Source organism: Macaca fascicularis, chromosome 12 (assembly GCF_037993035.2).
Source record: "Macaca fascicularis isolate 582-1 chromosome 12, T2T-MFA8v1.1".
In the NCBI taxonomy this organism is placed as follows: domain Eukaryota; kingdom Metazoa; phylum Chordata; class Mammalia; order Primates; family Cercopithecidae; genus Macaca; species Macaca fascicularis.
Genome location: NC_088386.1, coordinates 62,441,263 through 62,463,840, shown reverse-complemented (window position 1 = coordinate 62,463,840; position 22,578 = coordinate 62,441,263). Strand labels below are relative to the sequence as shown.

At 35.7% G+C, this 22,578-nt stretch overlaps 1 protein-coding gene across 2 annotated transcripts in view; it reads right to left on the bottom strand.

The window, feature by feature from the left end:
• Positions 1–22,578, bottom strand: part of XIRP2 (xin actin binding repeat containing 2) — a 622,353-nt gene that overhangs the window by 356,784 nt on the left and 242,991 nt on the right. The gene's annotated exons all lie outside the window — the stretch shown is intronic.

The following is a 22,578-nucleotide window of genomic DNA, read 5'->3' as shown; positions in this document are numbered from 1 at the left end:
ATTTAAACCCAAGAGTCAGTTTACTGCAGTCATCTCTGTTTTAAATTACAGCACACGCAAACCCTCTCTAGAATCAGCATGCGATCCCTCTCTTTTCCCTCTGGTGGTGTTGTGTGTGTGTGTGTATGTATATAACTTATATATTATAACATATCATAGAAGTTTTATTTCTATATATGTATATATATGTGTATATATGTGTGTGTGTGTGTGTGTGTGTATATATATATCTCTTCTATGAAATGATCTCTGAGCCTGACTGCAAGTGATGTCATTTTTCATTGCTCCAAAATTGTGGCATATTCTATGTCAAGTAACCCATCAAAGGTTATTGCAGAAAAGAACACCAACTTCAGCTCTGGGAACCTGAGAAGCCTCAACATGTTTGCTGTGGGGACCTGGATGGAAAGCCTTTCACTAAAATGTACAGGAAGCCTCTCCTCAGATGCAGGCAGCTGAAGTTCTGCAGGAGGGTGTTTAACCTTGTTTTACTCTGTGCAATAATTTTTAAAGTTGGCTTTGAAATTCTGAAAACACAGCAGGCTGCAAAGGGTCTGGGTTGCATGCCAGAGCTGTTTCATAGAATAATTTTGGTCATAAAGCAATTGACTTTTTTCATGAAAGATCAACACATGTCTCTTTTCATTCTCATTGTTTCTGTGATTTCTACCTGCTCTCTTTCCCAACACCCATCATCTTCTGGCCCAGTGTGCTTTGGAGATCACAGCATTTTCTGAGGCCCTTTAAACATGACTTTAAATATTTTTTCAGGTATAATTCAACAAGTACAATACCAACTAGAATTCTAAAATATTTTTGTTAATCAGAATGAAGGGTCTGCCAATTTGAGAATAAAAAAACATCAGAATGGAATAAAAAGATATTGTTGGATAGAAATTTTTCTAGTGGGTTTTTCATCTTTGGAAACTACAACATGTGTCTGAAGGGGGAAAATATTTGCAATATAATTCTAGCATACTGCAAAATAGTAGCTAATGATCCCAATAAGATGACAGAGCAGACGAAGATTGTGAGGATTGTGAGGCATATCAGCATCAGCAAGCTGAAGGTTCAAACTACAAAACAAAGGGTTTCCAAGAACCTGCCAAATTTATGTTGTCACTAAGCCAGATTCTCTGCCAAGGAAATCCTCAGTCTTGCAACTGCAGAAAGCAAGTTAAGGTTAGGTAAATATCTCAAACTAGCACCTTCTGACAAGGGTAAGAATCCCAAGGATTATGTTTATACTGCTAATATTAGTGTAATTTAACTTATTTTCATGCTTTGGTTACATTTTATGTTACCAAGCATTCAGAATTTTTGTTATGATTGGGAAAGATTATCAGACAATTTTTTTCCAAATAAAGCAAGTAATTGATCTTTTCTGGGAGGGAAATTTTAATTAGTTTTGGCAGATAGTTGCTCAATATCTATCTGATAAGAATGTGAAAGAAATGAGTTAAGAGATTTAAAGAAATGGCATTTTCAATATTAAAGAAAAAACTTAACTAAAGCTTTATTATTAGATACTGTCAATTACATTAACCTTTCTGGCTATACTAGGTTTATCAAAACAATTTTTCTGCCAAAAATGTAGCTAACATAGTACATTACTTAATTTCCCACTAATAAGATGCATGCATAATTCATATATGTAAAAAAGAGATAGGAATAATGCATTTGTTTTTCTTTCTTTTATCTCCTCATTCACATTTATTAAGTGAACCAGCTAAGGCACCTTGCTAAGACAAGTTATTAAAAGAATTTATGAAGTTGTATATTTGCAATAAGCTTATCTTACCGCCATGTCCTTTTCTGTCGAGTTTCTGTCCTGTGACTCAGCTACCACAGTCACGTATCCATTAAAGGAAAACACAAATTTAACAGTTCTTTAACTTACTGATCTCATCTAACTAATGAACATCAAGCATGATGGACATACGTCGCCAGATAGCAGTTACCAGACACCAAATCTCTCATAGCTAGCTCTGGCAGCTACATTATTTAGTAAGTCATGGAAGAGAGAAGCACACCCTCAACCATAACCCCTGTTTGTGCTCGGTACTCAGCTTACAAGTTTACTAGTTAAAGGCTGATTGAAGCAGCTTTTGTTTCCAAATTCTATAGAACATTAAACTCATCCTTGGTAAAAGGACCCATCTCAGAGTCCCAGAAAACTGTCTGGAGGATATGGGTAATTAGTATTTGACAAAAGAAGAAATTTGTTAAATATTTCATGGATTATCCCAAGCAGGCTGAGTACCAGACAATACCTGTTTTTTAGGACAAACCTGATGTTCTGTCATATGAGCTTCTGCTATACTCACATACAGAGTACATCTGGAAGAAAAGTAGCATGCAAAATTTGCTCTCGTGAAATTTTAAATATGAATCTCAATGTGAATAATAAAAACAAAAACAAAGTTTTAGAGTTTACTATTGAGAGCTGTCAAACAATTATAAAACATAAATCCAGACTTCAGGGTTTTATACTCTGTTCAGATGCTCTGGTTCTCACCTTTTCTGTGTACCAACATCCCCTGAGACGTCCTTAGCACTGCAGATTCTTCAGGGCCCACTAGGGGAGTTTCGGCTAGTTTCAACAGGTCTGGAATTTCAGCTCGGAACTGGCCTTCTTAGAAAGCATCAAGAGGTGATTCTGATGCCCAAAGCCTATGAACCTACCATTAAAAAATAAAACTTAGGGGCCGGGTGCAGTGGCTCATGCCTGTAATCCCAGCAGTTTGGGAGGCTGACGTGGGAGCATCACGAGGTCACAAGATCGAGACCATCCTGGCTAACAAGATGAAACCCTGTTTCTAATAAAAAACAAAAAATTAGCTGGGTGTGGTGGCACGTGCCTGTAATCCCAGTTACTCAGGAGGCTGAGGCAGGAGAATTGCTTGAACCTGGGAGGTGGAGGTTGCAGTGAGATGAGATTTCACCACTGCACTCCAGTCTGGGTGACAGAGCAAGACTCTGTCTCAAAATAAAATAAAATAAAGTAAAACATAACTAAAAAGTAAATAAAACTTAGCTACATCAGCAGAAATATTAATAAACTGGAGAAGACACAACACCATTCATTAATTCAATACCTGCTTGAGAATTCCTTATTATGGAGAAGGTGCTGTGCTAAGTACTCATAAAGCCTTCATAAAACAACACATACAAACAGAAAATCACAAATGTTGACAAGGGTGTGTAGAAATTGGAACCCCCGTGCATTGATGTAGGCAATGTAAATGATGCAGCTTTTCTGAAGACACTATAGTGGTTTCTTAAAAAATGAAACATACAACTACCATATGACCCAGTAATTCTATATGTGGATATGTAGCTAAAAGCTTTGAAAGTAGAAACTCAAACAAATATTAGACAGCAATGTCCATGGCAGCATTATTCACAATAGCAAAAACTGGAAACAACCCAAATGCCCCTGTTACAGCAAATGGATAAACAAAATATGGTGTATACATACAATGGAATATTTAGCCTTAAAAAAGGAGGAAATTTTGGCATGTAATGCAATGGGGATGAAACTTAAAGATGATATTAACTGAAGTCAGTTACAAATAATAAAATATGTGCTTCCACTTCTATGTGGTACATAGAAGAGTCAAATTCACAAAGACAGAATATCAAATAGTGGTTACTGGGGACTGAAAGGAGAGGGAAATGGGGAATTTTTTCTTATTAATGAGTACATAGTTTCAGTTGGGGATGCCGAAAGAGTTCTGGAGATGGATTGTGGTGATGATTGTACATCAATGTGAAAGTACTTAATGTCTCTGAGTGGTACACAGATGTTCCTCAATTTATGATGAGACTCTGTGCTAATAAACCCATTGTAAATTGAAAATATCATAAATTAAAAATGCATCTAATACACCTTGCCCACAGATCATTACAATTTAGCCTAGCTTACCTTAAACATGTTCGGTATACTTACATTAGCCTGCAGAAGGCAAAATCAGCTAAGCCTATCTTAAAATACAGTGTAGAATACATCATGTCATTTATTGAATACTCTACTGAAAGTGCAATGCAAAATGGTTATATGGTACAAATTCAAAATTTGAAGTACAGTTTCTACTAATGCATGCCACTTTTACACCACCATAAATTTGAAAAATCATTCAATCAAACCAGTAAGCTGGGGACAGTGCATACTTAAACATGTTTAAAATTGTAAATTCCATGTTATGCATATTTTACCACAAGAAAACAACTGACAAAAACATGTCGTTAAAAATCATGAAAACAGTGATCAGGAAGTGTAGAATGTGTACTGATAAATGTCTGTTATGATAAAATAAATTAAAATAGGCTTCCTAATGAAGAGAATTTTTGTACATGTTGAATGCAAATGGATCCAACCTCTGGTGCCTCTCCTCTCCACCCTCCAACACACACAAATTAAAGGGAAATTGCAACTTGGTAATTGGTTATATAACACAAACATCAGCTCATCTGAGACATGACAGTAGATAGAATCAGATATTGCTAAAATTTTCTCAGTAAGGAGAAAACCATTTATAAGATTTTTTCCTTGAGCAATGAAAAACAATAATAAAAATAAAATTAAAATTACATCTTTATTCAATAAAGACATGACATTGAGACTGAGAGGGGTGCAGTTGGATGACATGAAAATATGGATGTCCTGCTTATAGTGTGGCAGCAAAAACTACAAAAGTGGGTCTTACCACGCCAAGACTGTTGTCTCTCATATGGTTTGGCTCTGTGTCCCCATCCAAATCTCATCGCACACTGTAATTCCCATGTATCAAGGAGGGACCTGGAGGGAGGTGATTGGATCACTGGGGTGGCTTCCTTCATGCTGTTCTCCTGACAGTGAGTGAGTTCTCATGAGATCTGGTGGTTTTAGAGTGGCAGTTCCCCCTGTGCTCCTGCTCTCACCTGCCACCGTGTAAGATGTGCCTTGCTTCCCCTTCTCCTTCTGCCATGATTCTAAGTTTCCTTAGGCCTCCCAGCCATGTGTAACTGTGCATCAATTACCTCTTTCTTTATAAATTTCCCAGTCTCAAGTATTGTTTATAGCAGTGTAAAAGTGGACTAATACAGTTTTTTTAAAAAAGAAAACATATATATATATCTCACAGTTTAAGTGTAATGGCCATAGTAGAAAGCGTGAAACAGTCTGACTTTTCCAAAACTTCCACTTCTTTACCCTTATGTGTTCTGGACCCCTGGTCTGAGGGGTGACATCAAATGTTCTGGGTCCTATTTTGAGACACTGATATGGATAATGAAGATTGACAATCTACAATCCCTGGTGGATGTCACGAAGATGCTCAGGATGAGACACCATTGTAGTCTCTTGGGGAAAATACACATTAGGTTAGATCCAGGTGGTGCTGCTGCAGTTGCCAGAGCTGCAATGCCTAAAGGAGGGAGGACGGGAGGCCACAAAAGCCAGGAAATAAAGGAGCCCTTAGGAGGTCGACACACAGCTCCAGGCTGAGAAGCAGAAGGCCATGGAAGAAGAAGAACAAGGAGAAGAAGGTGGAGATGGGGCTTACCCCAAAAAGAAGAAATCCAGACTCAGATGAGAATTAAAATGAAGAAAATGACTACCAGCAAAAGTGCAAAGACATGGAAGGACTCATCAACATGAAGAACCCCAAGCAGGTAGGACAGACAACCAGAAAGGTCAAACGAGTGGATCTGGACAGGTTAAAGGAGCTTTTTAGGAGAAAATGCACTAGCAGGGAAGACAGAGCAAGCCAAGGCAGGCCTCGCCTGGCTACTGATCATCTGGAAACAGTGGGAGAAGGCTGCCAGAAAGAAGTGGAGAGGAAAGCAAAATACGGTGCCACATTGTTGGGAAAAAGAACAAGGTTGTTCTCCTTGTATAAGCAAATGCCACCTGCAGGAGGAGAGGCCAGGGACCTAGGCCAGGATCTCTGCTGTGTCTCACCTACCCTGTGCCCCGGTACCACTGCAGCAGCCCTTCAAGGCCAGAAGCCCCCATGGCCCGGGGCATCCTCTTCATCTTGGCACAGAAATTGTTTAGGGGGGTGTCTGGGGGTGAGTGAGGGGAGAGTGGAGGAGGGACAGCTGTTATCTCTGAGACAGAAAGATGCAGGAGAGCATTTCATATGTAACAATGTGAATGTTTTTTGCTGTTTTTAGAATTCAGAACCCTTGTTGGGGTGTCTGAGAAGTGGGGTAAGAAGAGCTTCCATTTGTCTGGTAGATTGCATGTTAGTGGGCAGTTGTGCCAGGAGGCAGCTGCTGAGGGGTTTGCAACAACCAGCCCTGGTCTATGTGCCTGAATGCTCATTCAGAGCGGGGCTGTTATCTGCAGGCTCATGCTCCTGTATCCCCGAGGGTCATGGCTTTGTCCCTGGCCAGTCCTCTCTGACTGGACTCAATGGAAGGAAGGAAGAAAGCAGAATTGCCCAAATGCTTTCTTTGGGTGATGCTGTTTTTGTTAAATTTCTTCCTCAGAAGTCCCTATCTTTCAGTGTCCAGAAATATACTATATAGCCAAACTTATGTGCTTTGAGTCTGAGAGATTAACTATTTTTTCCCCTGGGCACATTGCTGCCCCAGATAAAATTGTTTCTCTTAGTTAGAAAAACAAATGAATAACTAGAGTCTAGCAGCAGTGTCTGTCACTAAGTGCTAGCCCGAATTTGTTGATGATGCTGTGATTCTATGCTAATTTAATGTATATTATTTAAAGGAAATGGGGAGAGAGAAAGAAAAGAGCGTCCTGTCAGAAACTATCTAAAGAGAAGCACGTATGTGTAGAAAAAAATTATGAGAGAAGTGGTTTTTTCAAGGAAAATCTTACCTTTTTTTCTAGATGTCCCAATCCCTACCAGATGTTCCCTTTTGTCTGCCTAGAGACCTGCCAGGTTTCTCCAAATAATCCTGACTTCCTGGATACACCCACATGGAAACAGGTTGGGTTCTAGAAGAATTTGTCTGCTCTGTTTCCCATCAGAATCAGATTATCTCATTATTTTGGAACAGGTTAATCTGTTGCAGATGAATTAACGAATGCTGCTGAGTTAGCTATTATCACTTTTTCCTACATATTCTTAAAGGTATGTTTTAACCCAAAGACCCATAGTGACCAAGAGGTCACTATATGGCTGAGCTACACTTTAATTATCACTGTGCCTCAGGTTCCACACATATAAACCAAATTTAATTCAAAGTCATTTGTGAGGGTTTGGGACACTTGACATTTTTGGATAATGATCGTGAACATGGAGTCCAGATTCAAACACAACTGGCTTCAAATTCCTACTCAAACACTAGTATATGACATTAGATGCATTATTTAACATATCTAAACATTAGTTTCTTCACTTGAAAATTGGGATGATAACAGCATGTTCTAACTATACTGTTGTGAGATGAAAAAGTGAATGAAATCATGTACCTGAAGAATTTAGGATAGTGCTTGGTATGAAGCAAGTGATCAGTGGATGTTAGCTTTTATTAGCAGTATTTAAGTATAGTTATTTGCACCCAAAATGTGCTTAGAGATATCAGTTATCATCTTCTACAAATTGTAGGAGACCACAGTTTCTGAGATTATTTTATTTTATTTTACATATAGTAAACTATATACTATTTCAAATGAGTGAAGTCTTTCTCTTCATAGACTATAATTGCAGAGTCTAATTAACCTCTTGATTCTTATTTGGTCATCTAAGAGCTCTGTATTCCAATCTGGGGTTTTTATACATAAGGGGTTCAGTGATATACTACCAAAGAACAATTTTGATTTTTTTGCATAAAGGAATTCAATAGCAGAAATGCATTTTAATATAATAAATTAAATCTTACATCTGTAATCAATGAATTTTCATACATACAAATGACCATAAATTATATAAATAACTGCAGTGCTTAGCCAGTATTCAAACTGCAGGTTTCAGAAATCTTGTTTGAAAGCTTAAAATATAGGGCAGTTATGATATGGTATTTGGAGAAGATACAGGGTGTGATATAAAGGTTCGCCTGCAAGGCTAATGTTATAAACTGGTCACATTTTGAACTGCAAATTCTGGTGACTTAATTATTTTTTCAAGACTGCCAAAGTCAATAAAGAACAATTAGCTCAACATCTATGAACTTAAAAAGGACTTAGGCATTCTGCTATATTAAAAAGACTAAATGCAGTACTTATCTTAGTGTGTTTCTTGTTTCTACTCTGGGAAGATTTAAAAAAAAGATAACTTTAGAAATTATAGACCTGTCATCACCACTACTTAGTTGAAAACTTACTGAAACATATCATCAAAAAATCAATTTTCAAGCACCTAGAAAATCATGGGTTACTGGGTAAAATCTCCTTGGCATTGTGAAAAATAAATCCTGTCAAATCAACTTAATTTCCTTCCATGACAGAGTGACAAAAACAGTAGACGCAGAAAACTTGATAGACAAAATATATCCTGACCAAAGTCAGGCAAATTCCACATAACACAGAGAGAAAATACAGTTTGGGTGACATTTTGTCTTTGTTCAGTACTCCTATTGAGTAACTATGCTGAATATATCTGGAAGTGATACTCAGCTGGAATATTGGATATGTAAGGTGACTGGTTAGATATAAAGATGATAGCATTCAAGACTAAGTTGTGGCAGGGCTGATTCTCATTATTTTAAACAAAATATTATCAGTAATTATGAAAAAACAAGAATCAGCATCATTTTGCTACTTCTGCTTAAAAAAAAAAAGCAATATCCCCAACAGAAAAGGATGTGTAGAACCATAATGCCCATGTAATGTTGCAATGGCACATATGGGGTTTGGAGGCCCAGGAGAGTGAAGATTAATGGCATGAAACCAGGCATGCCTTTGAGTCAATGCTTCTAACCAGTGAGGGATCCGTTTTTACTTTTGAGCCCAAATGTTTCTTCTCGTAAGAAAAGTTTAATGTATCCCTCCATCTCCACAGCCTCATTTAACAAAATGACTCATTTAACAAAATGAAAACAGCATGGACAAATAAGAGAGTGACATTTTTAAGAAACATTGGTATAGTTCCTAAGCAGAAAACCAGAAATCTGTGTGTGCATTAAAATAATAAATCACTTAGTAAAAACAGTAATTGATTTTAAAGTGAATTTTGAGGAATCCCTTTAGCAGATATTCAAAGTATTTGGAAATAATGATAAAGAACCTGATTTCAGTACATTATCATCCCAGCATAGAAGCTTGTAACAGTGGGAGACAGATAAAGACAGCGAGATTTGAAAGAGTAGGAGACACTGTATCAGCAATAGAGTATTTCCTTAGATAAGAGCTTGAAAATAATTTTCATCTCATTGCCAACTCTAATTTTTAGTTGCCACCTGAATAGGCTTGAGAAGTTGCTCTAGGCCCACTCTAAAGAATAAAGAAGTACACCAACTATTCAATTTGATGGGGGTGAGATATTTTGCCCATTCCCATGAAGACACAGACAGCAAGTTTATACTGGAGCCTAACTATAGTATTTATATTTGACTACATAATAAATCCATAGCAAATAGTCATTATTGAATATTTGTTTATTTATTCTCAGCTAGGCTTTGGTATCTTTATTAGGACTTGAATTAAAGACTTTCTCCTGGTGTTGTTATACATATCTGATCTGGGTAAACTTACCTGGTTGCTGAAGTTCAGATTCTAATGCACTCAGTGTCAACCAGGACCTTTTAGGGCATTGTGTTTTAACAACGCTTACTTCTGTTGGGCTGTGCTAAATCATCTAGTCTCAACAATTATTAGACGCTTAGACTTCTCCTACAATACATGTATGAATGGGCCCTCCAGACTGGGTTGGCACATTATTGTAAGAAACTCACTTTTATTTATTAATTCATCCACTTGACACACATAAGATCCAAGATCAGCTGGAAAAAAAGTCACTAGTTATTGAATTAAATCCCATGCAGTCTTTTATTCCCCAGGACCTTATATTTTGGTGTGAGATTCCAGTGAATTAATTTCTGACTATAATTCATTGTTGAAAGTGCTTGGCAGAGGAGTTGTGGAAGTCCAGAGCAAGGATTTTGAATAAGCTCTCATTTGAAAAATTATATTTCTTGCATTAAACCCAAAATATCTCGTAATTTTCCCATTAAGCCTGTTCTAAACCCTGGGGCCATACAAAACGAGTCTAATCCTTCTTCCACATGAAAAAACAATCTTTAAATATTTGAATAAAATTCTAACGGGTCTCTTAAATTTTCTTTTTCTATTCAAGCAAACCATCCACAAATGTACCTTAATAGAAACGCTTTTAATTCTTCCAGTCATCATAGGTCTAACCTGTCCACCAGCAACAATCAGAATTAGTCATGCATTCTCTCAGCACTTTATAGGTAAATTGCTTATTTCCATTCTTTAATAGACTGAGAAATGTTAAAAGACAGTTAATATTTTGATTCATTTGTGATCTCCTGTATATTTTACATGGGGCCAAAATCAATTGACTTTAACTGAAAATAAGGGAAAAGGTTTTTTTTAAAAACAATTTGGAAAATAAACATTTGATACAAGATTGTTTGGAAGCATATAGCAATTACAGTGGTAAGTCTAGATTCTTAGGAAAATAAGATATATTGAAGTCCTATTGAAGTCTTTATTGTTAATGCCGTGTTTTTACTAGAATTAATTTCTAAATAACTGTGAAGTAGATTGCAATATCCCAGAGTGATATTCTGAATATTTAACAACTACTATCAGATGGACATAATCCTAGTATTAAAGCAGGGTCCTGGAAGCATTGACTATATCTTGGGAAGGTTTAGGAGTCACAAGAAGGACCAGAGGTCATTTACAAAGAATTTCAAAATGATTTTGATATTTTAAAAATCAGTAAGGCAATCATGGTGACTAGTGGCTGAGTAACAGCCTTTGAAACAGAATTTTAGCATTAGTGATTTTAATAGAAGCCCTGAATCAAAAGCTCACGTTGTCCAGGTCATAAAAGGAAAATGACCTGTTCAAGTTCACAGGATTAGTGACAGAGATAGTATTCAAAGTGGCTAAGAATGCCTTAATATTTTCTGCAGCTTGACTATACTTTACACAGACTTCTTACTATTGACCCCTGACTCCCTCAGAATATCTACTTTAGAAAACTCTCAATTGTAAATTATTTATTTGACTCTCTGAATCTTCTCCCAGCTTCTTGCCAGTTTTACAACCCCGAAAAGTTTTCTCAAGGACCTACCCTGATGCGGTCATTAGACACTGAGGCTTGTGTCAAAACATCACATATAACCCATAAATAACGTACAACTAATATGTAGTCATATTAAAATATTTTTTTAAAAAAATCAAGAAAGATAGCATTCCTGTCTCCCAGTCTCTATGGGAAGGTAGCAGCCCAACTTCGGTAAGTGTCAATTAGTAAACACAAATGGCCTAGTCACACTGACCACCTCCCCACTAATGTCCTCCAGTACTTTTCCACCAGCTCTACCAACTTTTGTTTCAGCAGAGATGCTTTCAATCTCTCTTCCCTAAAGTGATAGTCTTACACAAATCCTTTCTTGCCTGTTCAACTTGTCGAGTGCAATTTTTCTCTGACAGAACCCCCTACATCTTCAAAATCATTTTTTTTGACAGAGTCTCATTCTGTCACTCAGGCTAGAGTGCAATGGTGTGATCTCAGCTCACTAAAACCTCTGCCTTCTGGGTCCAAGGGATTCTTATGCCTCAGCCTCTCCAGTAGCTGGGTTTACAGGTGCCCGCCACCATGCCCAGCTAATTTTTGTATTTTTAGTAGAGATGGGGCTTCACCTTGGTGGCTAGGCTGGTCTCAAACTCCTGATCTCAAGTGATCCTCCCACCTTGGTCTCCCAAAGTGCTGGAATTAGAGGCATGAGCCACCATACCCGGTTGAAAATCTTGAACTTTATCTATTATACCATATTTCTTCCTATTGGTAACTGGAGCTATTCCATAAAGGGCAGGGGAAAGAAAGACAATCATCATTTTCTTTGCCCATTAAAATGCAAATCATATGCCCCCAAAACCCATTTATAAATTGTAGAGTTTTGATTCCAAACTTCAGTGTGGCTAAGAATTTCTCAGGATGTTTTTGAAAATGTAGATTTCCAAGTTCCATTATCAGAGATTCTGATTCAGTAACTGTTATGGACCAAATTGTGTGCCCTAAAATCCACAGGTTGAAGCACTACCCCTCAATATGACTGTACTTGGAGAGACTGCCTTTAAGGAGATAACTGAGGATAAATGAGGTAATCAAAATGGGGCCCTAATTCAACAGGACCAGTGTCTTTGTAAGAACAGGAAGAGACACCGGAAGTGCAAGCACACAGAGGAAAGGCAATGTGAGGACACAGCAAGAAGGCAGTCACTGAAAGCCAGGAAGAGAGACCTTATTGAAAACTGATCCAAGCTGACACTTTGGTCTCAGACTGAAGCCTTCAGAACTGTGAGAAAATAAATTTCTGTTATTTAAGACACCCAGTTTATGGTATTTTCTTATGGCAGCCTGGGCAGGCTAAGACAGATTCTCACAACAATTTTTTCGAGGAAACATATTATCTTCCCATTTTTCAAATGAGAACATTGAGTTTCAGAGAAAATTACTGACTTCCAATTAGAACACAAATAACACATGACAGACAAGAATAGAACACAATTCTATTGGTCCTGATTGCAAAGTCATGAAGACAGTTTGGTAAGGAACTCTTAAATTATATTGTATTAATTTTAGACAGATCCATGAGTGTGAAAGATAAAAAACATATTTTAGATGGTTTATTTGTAGGGTCATGTTTTTATTTGAATCCTTTATTGAATAACATAAATTAAAATCTTCTCTTAAAAACAGCTTTGCCTAAATACAATAAATCTATTTAGTATATTTTCTAGGTATTCCAACATCCTTAGAGTTTTGAGCAATTCCTAGTTATTTAAACTTTATTGATATTTTCTTGTTGTCTTTTAAACCAGACATCAAAGAGAAAAATACTTTTAAAAATCTGTTTTCATTTCCCTGTGTATTGAAAAAGTTGTTATAAGGCTTAAAAAACACATACAGTTGAATCCAACTGATCCTGTAGGTTGAGCGAAGCAAGGATTCTACTTTCTTCTAATTTTAGAAGTTAAAAGATTTTTGGAAACTCTCAGGCTAAACTTAACTACTCGTTTTATTTCTGTAGGTTCATTAGAGATTTTAATTTTTTTCTAACCAATATAGTTAATTAGAAAGTCATTATCTGATAAGTATCCTGTTGTGTTGTACAAAGTTTTGGGGTTTGGGCATTTAAAGCCAAATTATAAATGCCTCCATATCTTAGTAGGGGGAAGAATATTGAGAGTATACATGACACTTTGATGTTTGTTTATTAAAAATTCTAGAGGATAGTCAAGTACATGTCTAAGATTCTGACAAGAACATTTTTTGGAGCTGGGATATCTTCAGTTTCACTTCGGAATGTAACCACAGTATTTATAAAACATAAAACCACAGTATTTATGAAAAGAATGTAACCACAGTATTTATAAAATGTAGCCACAGTATTTTACAAATTTATAAATAAATGCATTAACATATAGTCCTGATGTAAATTTTATAAATTTTATAAAATGCTGTGTCTACATTCAGAAGTGATACATAAGAGTTACCAAAACTCACAATTGTTGCACCTAACACAGTTGGCATGTGTGTAAACACAGGCCTCAAGATAAAAATGAAAGTTGTATATGAAGAGGAAAAAATTCCTTCCCCAAGTTGCAACCAAGGAGGGTGTTCTCGGCATCTTAAGCATATCTAAAATAGAGTGACATCTTATTTTACTAATAATCTTCCCTCTTTTTAAAAAAATCTTCCCTCTTTTTTAAAAAAAGATAATCTTCCCTCTCTTAAAAAAAAGATAAGCTTATTGAAAGTGCAATGTAGCTGACTGTCCACAATTACTTGCTTGCATTTTCTCTTTACCCTTCCATAACTTGAATTCCAGCCTTGCTATGTTACTGAATTGACTCTCACAAATTCAAACTAATCTCCGTATTCTATAAACAATTTGTAGTTCTTGTCTTATCGAAGCTCATCGTCCTTACATTTTTGTGCTGCTCTTAGAACCACAAGAACTATTTTGTGATGCAGCCTAATTGCTTTTGTTTTAAAAATAATTTTGAAGAATGATTTGTAAATTTCCAGGCATTTGAATCACTCATCCTAATTTCTAAGTAATGCAAAGTGTCTACGCTTAAAATAAATGCATTAACTTATAGTCCTAATGTAAAGAGCAGAATGTTCTCTACTGATTCACCTGTGAATTCTTTCCATTGGAAGGGTTAACATCTAGTTGGCATAGTCTCATGAATAGTTCAGTATTCCCCAACAGTTTTTGATAATTTTTTATTAATATTCATACTGTATATTCTCAATTTGAAAAACCAGCTGTTGGTTGGTTGTGGAGGAAGGTACAACAACTTGCCAAAAATATTTTATAGAATAACTATTAGGCGTTCTTCCAGTCTATGTATGTATTGGATGAATCCCGTCAATAAATACATTCTTAATGTGAGAAAATATAATTTTAAAAATATGGTAATAGGGATTAAGCTCCTGCTACCCACAAATCTCTCAAATTCACCCAAAATGCTCTCTCATCTTTTCTATATAGCTCACATTTACTTATAAAACTACTCCAGTTTATAATTGTTCTAGCATATAGAGCAAACTTCAGTAGGAATACATGACTCACTCCTCTTTTTTTTTTTTTTTTTTTTTTTTTGAGACAAAATCTGGCTCTGTCACCCAGGCTGGAGTGCAGTGGTGTGATCTCGGCTCACTGCAACCTCCGCCTCCCAGGTTCACACCATTCTCCTGCCTCAGCCTCCGGAGTAGCTGGGACTACAGGTGCCCGCCACCACGCCCGGCTAATTTTTTTGTATTTTTAGTAGAAATGGTGTTTCACCCTGTTCGCCAGGATGGTCTCGATCTCCTGACCTTGTGATCTGCCCGCCTGGGCCTCCCAAAGTGCTGGGATTACAGGCATGAGCCACCGCATCTGGCCCTCAATCCTATTTTCTGGGGAACATATCTTCTGCCTAGAGGCTCTCCTTGTCTGTGATAAGTTTATTACAAACCTTGAACTTTCTAAGGTTCTGGCTTCAAAGGACATAGGGTTGTGCCTCTTTAAGGTAAAATTGTAGAGCTGAGGGGCAGTATGCTTATTTGAAACTGATCTTAAACTAAACATATCAATGAAAGAATGATAAAAGAAAACAGATAATCTAAATTATAATATGTTCTGTTTTCCAAAAAAACATTTTTGAAGAATTTTTCTCCTTTGTTAATAGGCATTTAAGTTACTCCATTCCAACTTACTTCATGTCATAACTCGCCAATTCATTAAGCTTCCCTAAATTTATGGCCATCTGTTGTTCTATTTTTGCTCAAGCAGAAGAATACAAAAAATGCACTCAACTTCATGGTGATTCATTTTGCACCTTACTCAACTGGCAGTTTCACAATTAAACTAAAACTTGTATTTTAGTAAATGGAATGATAGTCAATGGAGCATCACTCTGTCTTCTGTTGACTCCAGATCTGAACACAACCTTTCTGCTGCCTGACTCGACCAATTACAGAGTTTTGACTGAGGAAGTTGGAGATGCCATTTTTTATTCCATTAAGTAGAAAGGAAAAGAGAAAAATGGAAAACAAATAAAGAAAAAGAAAAGGGGACAATAGAAAGAAGAAATGAAGAAACTGGATTTTTCTCCATAGTCTGCCTGAATTCTAAAATTAAGATCAACAAGTGACTTGCTCCAAACAAAATGCAAAGATACTGGGAGAAGCAACACAGCATTAACAGTAATCTCTGACTAAAAGTTTGCATATACAGGGATCTAAGCAACACGCATAAGCTTTAGGCTCCTAAGGCATAAATGGTAAGACTAAGATTACCAAAGACCAACATTTTAGCTCACAATTTTGACTGAGTCAGGCTAAAATTTATTAGCAGCACAGTAAATAATAGTTCATTGAAGACCCTGCCTGAAGAAGAAAATACTTCATACCAGCAGATGTGGAGTTCTTAAAACCAGGAAGTCTGAAAGCATTTGTGACCTAAATGGAGGGAATCATGAAAATAAAACGCATACGGTTTCTTACCATAAGAAATCTGATGTACATCTAGGCTGTCAGACTGAAGTAGAAATCATACAGCAGAAAATCTCTCCACTATAAGATATATTCCCCAAGCTGTTCTTCATTTTTAGTTATTCCTCTCACCTTCTATATCAACTTTGAAACCTCTGTTTGTGCCTTTGGTCTCTCTAAGACAGCTTATCTGTTGTCTGGGCTTCAATCATGCAGACGGATCCATGTGTAGCCTTAATTTATCAGACTTATTTCAGATATCTGTTTTTGCTGGACCTTTAAATGTAGAATGTCAAACGAAGTTCCTCTAGTCTTCCCAACAACTGTAGCTTAAAAATTTTTTTTGATCTTTATGCTCAGTTATTTAATTCAAAAGTAGAAGTTGTCATCATGATAATTCCAACTGTGGGGAATTCCTTTCAGCAATTACTTTACCCCTTTATGTTACTTCTACTATTATCTAAGTCCCTATCGAGCCAAACATGGATTCGTCCTGCTGCTTATCAAGACTTCAATGTTCATTTTCTTTCTCTTTCTGCTACCAGAAAAACATGTCCTAGAATATTCTTTGGCCAGTTAACTTCCCATGCAAAAACTACTAATTCTCCCCATGACTCACAGCATAAAACCCAGGCATTTTAAACTATGAAAAGTCTAGAGTACTGGTACTCAAACCTCTGCCACCCCACATAACCCATCAAATCTTGTTCTAAGTCTTCAGGGAGTGAATCCTCTATACTAGGAATGTGGGTGTTTTAGCATTGCTTCTAGAACAAACTTAGTGGCTTAAAACAAAAGAAATTTATTATTTTACAGTTTGGAGGCCAGATGTACAAATGAGTTTTAGGGAGCCAAGAGCAAGGGGTTAGCAGGGCCATTCCCCTTCTAGAGGCTGTTAGGAAGAATCTGTTTCCTCACCTTTCCCAGCTTCTAAAACTTCATTCCTTGTATTCGTTGGCTCAGGGCACCTTCCTTCAAGGCCAGAAGCACAACATTTTCAAATTGCTCTCTGCTCCATCCTCTCTCTGCCTTGTCCTCTCTGGTAAAGTCTCCTTCTGTCTCCCTCTTATAAGACATTTGTGCTTGCATGTAGGGCTTCTGAGATAATCCAAGAATATCTCTCCATCTCAAGATTCTTAATCACATCGGCAAAGTCCCATATAATGTGACATTCACAGATTCTGGGAATTAGAACATGGATATTTTTAGGGACTATTATTCAGCCTAACACAGCAGGTAATCGTTTCTATACTGTTTTCAAACAAACTTTTATGTATGTTGTATAGGTTCCCCTTGTGCTACCCTTATTCAAACCTTAAAAAACCTTTCTTCTTACCAATTAATAATACTATTCATTTTTGGGTAAAAATCATACAATGATTTATTTACAAATACTAAATAGCACCTAGACTCTTCAAATCAATGTATTAGGAGCTGTGTGGCATTAGAGATGTGGCCTACCCTTCCCAAGCAAAAGTTTACTGAAGAAAAGAAATATGCATTGAATAAATACCAAAGAGGGAAGACATTATTTGTAGTGTTTATATATTGTGTTATAGTCAAAATATCCACTCACCTTCATTATTTTTTCCTTCAACCCTCTCTACTCAGGCTGTTTTCCCCAACATTCCACCAAAACTGCTCTTACCAAGGACCACAATGACATCTATGCTATATGGCCATTTTGTGTTTTTATTTTACTTGATTTTTTTACAACAGGATTCAAGAATGTTCTGTTTCTATCTGTACTATTTCTGTATTAGAGTTTTCCAGAAATACAGAAGCAATAGGATATCCACATATCTATCTATCCAGCCATTCATCTAGAAAAGGGGGAAAGAGAGAGAAAGAGAATTCCTTCTTCCTTGGAGGTCTAGAAGTCTTGAACTGAGTGGACGAAGCTCACTCAAATTATGGAGAATAATCTGCTTTACTCAAAGTCTACTGATTTAAATGTTAAAAATACATAAAATACACCCTTATGGCAACTTCTAGACTGGCGTTTGACCAAAACCTGGGTATGAGGACCTAGTCAAGTCAACACAACAGTAACCTCATAGTCTCATTCTCTTGCTTTCTCAAACACCATACTTGCCTAATTTTCCTATTTTTTCAGTTCCCATTCAGATGCTTTCCTAAATCTTCCTGTATAGCTATTTCTGCTTTAAGTTTTTGCAGGCTATAGCTCAGGTATAGACCTGGTATTATTTTATTTATTTTTTATCAGTACTCTCATGCTGTGAAAGCAAAAAGACACACTGAAGATTTAAAATAAAACTCTGTTTTTACTGGAAACACTATCTGGACAGCCCAGGGACTTCTGCTTTTGGGCAGGATATATTAACTCACAGAAGGCCAATTTCTGTAACAATTAGACCAGATATTTGATTTTTAAAAATCATAAATATATGTAAAAAATATATATATAAAGACTGGATAGGCAACCATTCCAGGGAGAGGAGAGCCTTCCCCAGGTGAGCTGACAATCACAAGTTGTTTCTTGGTTGTTGTTTTTTGTCTGCCAATTCTGGCTGAGGATATAGATTAACCCATGCTTCTGTGCCAGAGCAAAAGGGAGCAAGCAAAATTTTAACAATAATGTGGGGTTGGGGTTAAAAACTGGAAAGTTGAGGGGCCTCATACATGGCCACTCTTCTCCATGGGAATTTGCTGGGTTCTGGGAGTAGGTGAGAAGCTAGAGATTTAGGTCAATAATGTCTAAATCTCAGAGTGAAATCTAGTTTCCTGGTACTTAGGAAGTAAAGATCTCTCATAGGAAATGGAGTTCTTAAGCTCACAGTCGGCTTTCCTCTTTGGACATTTGCTGGATTTTGAAATTGCATGGAGCTAGTTTAGAGATCTGGGACAGAAACTCTTGAAGGCAGTACTTGATCTCTTAGTCTTTCAGAGTTGAGGAGGCAGTCTTAGTCTTAAAGTCTTAGTCTTTCAGAGTTGAGGAGGCAGTTGAGAGAGATTTAAAATGCACAACTCCACTCTAGCTTATATTTGGATTAGGATGGTTAGCCCATTATCTTAATATGACGAACAATGGAGAGGCAGATACATACTGTAAGTCATAAAACAAACAAACAAACAAAAAAGAAATGGAGATTCCACATGATATCTTTTACAGAGTTAATGGGATGGTTGTATTCCTTGGCTGTGCCCCTTTCTCCACACCCAAAGCCAACAGTAGCAACCTCAAATTAATCTCTCTCTCTCTCATTGTTACCTCCCTTTAATTGTCATATCTCCTTCTCTGACTCTGACCTTCCTGAGTCTGTTTTATTACAGTACTGTGTTTACATTGGGTGGACTTGGATATTCCAAGATAATCTCCTCAATCTTTAACCACCTGTTTCTTGTGTCACGTAAGTTAACATAGTGACAGGTTTGGGGATTAAAATATTAACACCTTTGGCTGGCCATCATGGTGTTTACCACAACTATAAACAGCTGACTTAAAAAAATCAATTTGGCAACCTTCATCTTTAACTCACCTTTTTGTTATTTGCGTTTAGTGCAATTATTGGGTCTTGCATCAATTACTTTACATTTAATCTATTATTGTTCTGCTTTTCCTATTTTTTCTCACCTCTTGCTTTTCCTGTTTTTTGTTTGCTATTTTCTTATTTCATTTGCCATCTATCATAACATAGCTTATACATTTTTAAATTTAAATTCCATTTAATTTATTCTTGGGATTTTACCATACATATTGAACTTTCTACTACTAAAATTATTTCTAGACACTTTATTTTAGAAAAATGTATCTGTTAAGCTTTGTGGCTTTGTGTGTTCTCAACTTTGCAATTACATCTATTATTTCTTCAAACATTCTTAGTATATAAAGGACTTTTGCTTACTTTTGCTTACTCTTGCACCTATTGTCTTCTTGTGTATTCAGTATTCTGTGTTTGTATGTCATTTCATCTTAATTGTAGTAGCCCAGTGGCCCTAACGTTTGGGAAACTTTCCTCCAGAAAAAGTACATGCTTCTCCTGCTGAAGCAGGTTTGGACCAGTTCAGTGATCTATGGGGTTTTTTAAATTTAGAATGAAAGGTAAGATAAAATACAATAAATGACTTGATAAAATCAACAGAAGTAAATAAGACTCCACAGAAACTTCTTTTATTCAAATATATTTATATTTCTTTATGAACTCATTGACTTTAATATCTTCAATATGTTTCAAACAGTTACAGTTTTATTATGTTGGGTAATGTCCATATTTTCAAAATATTGGCCAACAGTAACCTCTTTATAGGATTCCTATGTCCCCTTGACATAATGCTCTCAATTGTTTAAAACATATTTTCTTTTGGCCATTTTATATTATCCTACCCAGATCTACCTTGCATCTTCATTTACCCAATCATGACATTTCCATTGCTCACAGCAACTTGAGTTCTGAGAATGGTTCGTATTAGAAATCATAATTTAAGAGCTGAGATTACATATTAGGTTTATGTTTGTTAGGGTCCTAGGTCACTTCAGTGTACAAAGTTTCAAAATAAACAGTTTTTTTTTTAAAAATGTATGCTTCCTATTAATAGTTCCACTTACTTCTAACACTATGGGGTTTCGGTTTAATTTTCTTTGATTCAGTAATTGTTCTACTGTTTACTTATAGTGAAAATATTTCTAACAAAATGAATACATATTCTTTGTATAATAATCCAAAAATAATAAAATGACTCTAATACTAAAAATAAAACTACTAAAAATTTAATTAATAAAAATAAAACTACTGAATTTAGTTCAGTGTTTCCTGTATAGATATTTCTGCTTCTAGCATGCATTACAATAGGTATATATACTCAATTTACTTTGGTTTTAGAGTCACTTATAACTCATTCTGTGTGGCTGCGGAAATATTTATTGGATGTATGATTTGTTGCAGTTTATTTCAAATTCAAGGTGTTATCATTCCAACAGACAGTTCTATACTCTTAGAAAGTGTCATTTTTAGGTGTTGCTATTTAGATTCTGATGGAGAATGGTAGAAATCACCTCTATTGGTCTACTTTATGAGATGTGGCAAGAAAAAAAAATCAGCAATTTAATCTCCAAAGCTCTGTATAAGTGTTTTATTTAGCCACTATCTGGTCTATCCGCCATGGTTACATGCTTGGTTATGTGCATAAGACTCATATGTATGAATTCAGGCTGGGCAAAACAACTGTCTTCTACATTCAGTTACAAACAACATTAAAATCTACACGTTTTCACATATGCAATTACATTTTTACTTTGCAAAATCTGTTTTGATATTTATTTTTCTTGCTTTAATAACCTGAAAGTTCATTTTCTTTTTATAAGACATAACATTCCCTCACAGCCTTGATATATCTTGCTGTGCACTATTATGCCAAGGCTTGCAAATTTATACATTTAATTCCCAGATAGTATTATCATTTAGTATCTTTCAATTCTTTATTTTATTCCAGGGTGGTTTTGAGGAAGATATCTAGTACCTTGAAATGCTATATTATTGCTAAGTCACTCTATACAAAAATGATTTTTGAAAATTTGCCTGAAATCCTATTTTGCATTTCATGATTCTGCAAATACATAACTAGAACCCTTTTGAATTACAGTCTAATGAAAAATTTCAATGTATCTATTACTAAAATGTTATACAAATTTAATCTTCTAAAAGTCAATTGAAATATTAGATAAACAGAATGTATCAAGAAGAAAGTAATTAAATTGTTAAAGCATTGTTACAAAAATGTATATGACTTATAACTTGAAATTGTCCTATTTGTAGAAAAAACTAGATTTTATAATTGTTACATACTGATAGCCACATTTTCTCTTTTAATTTGTGTTTTATCCTATATTTATAAAAATGTTTAGCTATTGATTTTGGTACACAAATGAAAAATTAGAAAAAAGAATGAATGACACAAATTAATAATTCTGTGTGTAGTAACTACATTTATCATTATGCAAAAAAAATCATAAAATTATTTTTTAAATTAAACATTACATTCCTGTTTCATTATATATTTTACCTCTAAGACTTTATCCAAAGTTGCCTTTTTAAATCTCTAAAACAAACTTCACATATTTTGAAAAAAAATAGAAAAACATTAAAATTATCAAATACTTTTTTAAATACCTCTAGCCTTAGGCAATTATTTATTTCCTGCTTATGTTCTATCATGAAGACAAAGTTGAATTTCTTTATAAGCTTGACACTATTTAGAAAAATAATTATTATTGGCTTTAAAATAGATAATTTGTGGAATTTTTAGCTGCATATATATATATAAGTTCATGGAGTCATTCTGTCCTTCTAGTTAGAAATACACACTCTGGCAAATTATTTAACTACAAGTTTTTTACCTAATTCTTGATACCCTAAGATATCTTAACACATTTGAAGATTCATTAATGTGTATAATGTGTTTTATGAACCGCAGCACCCAAACTTCT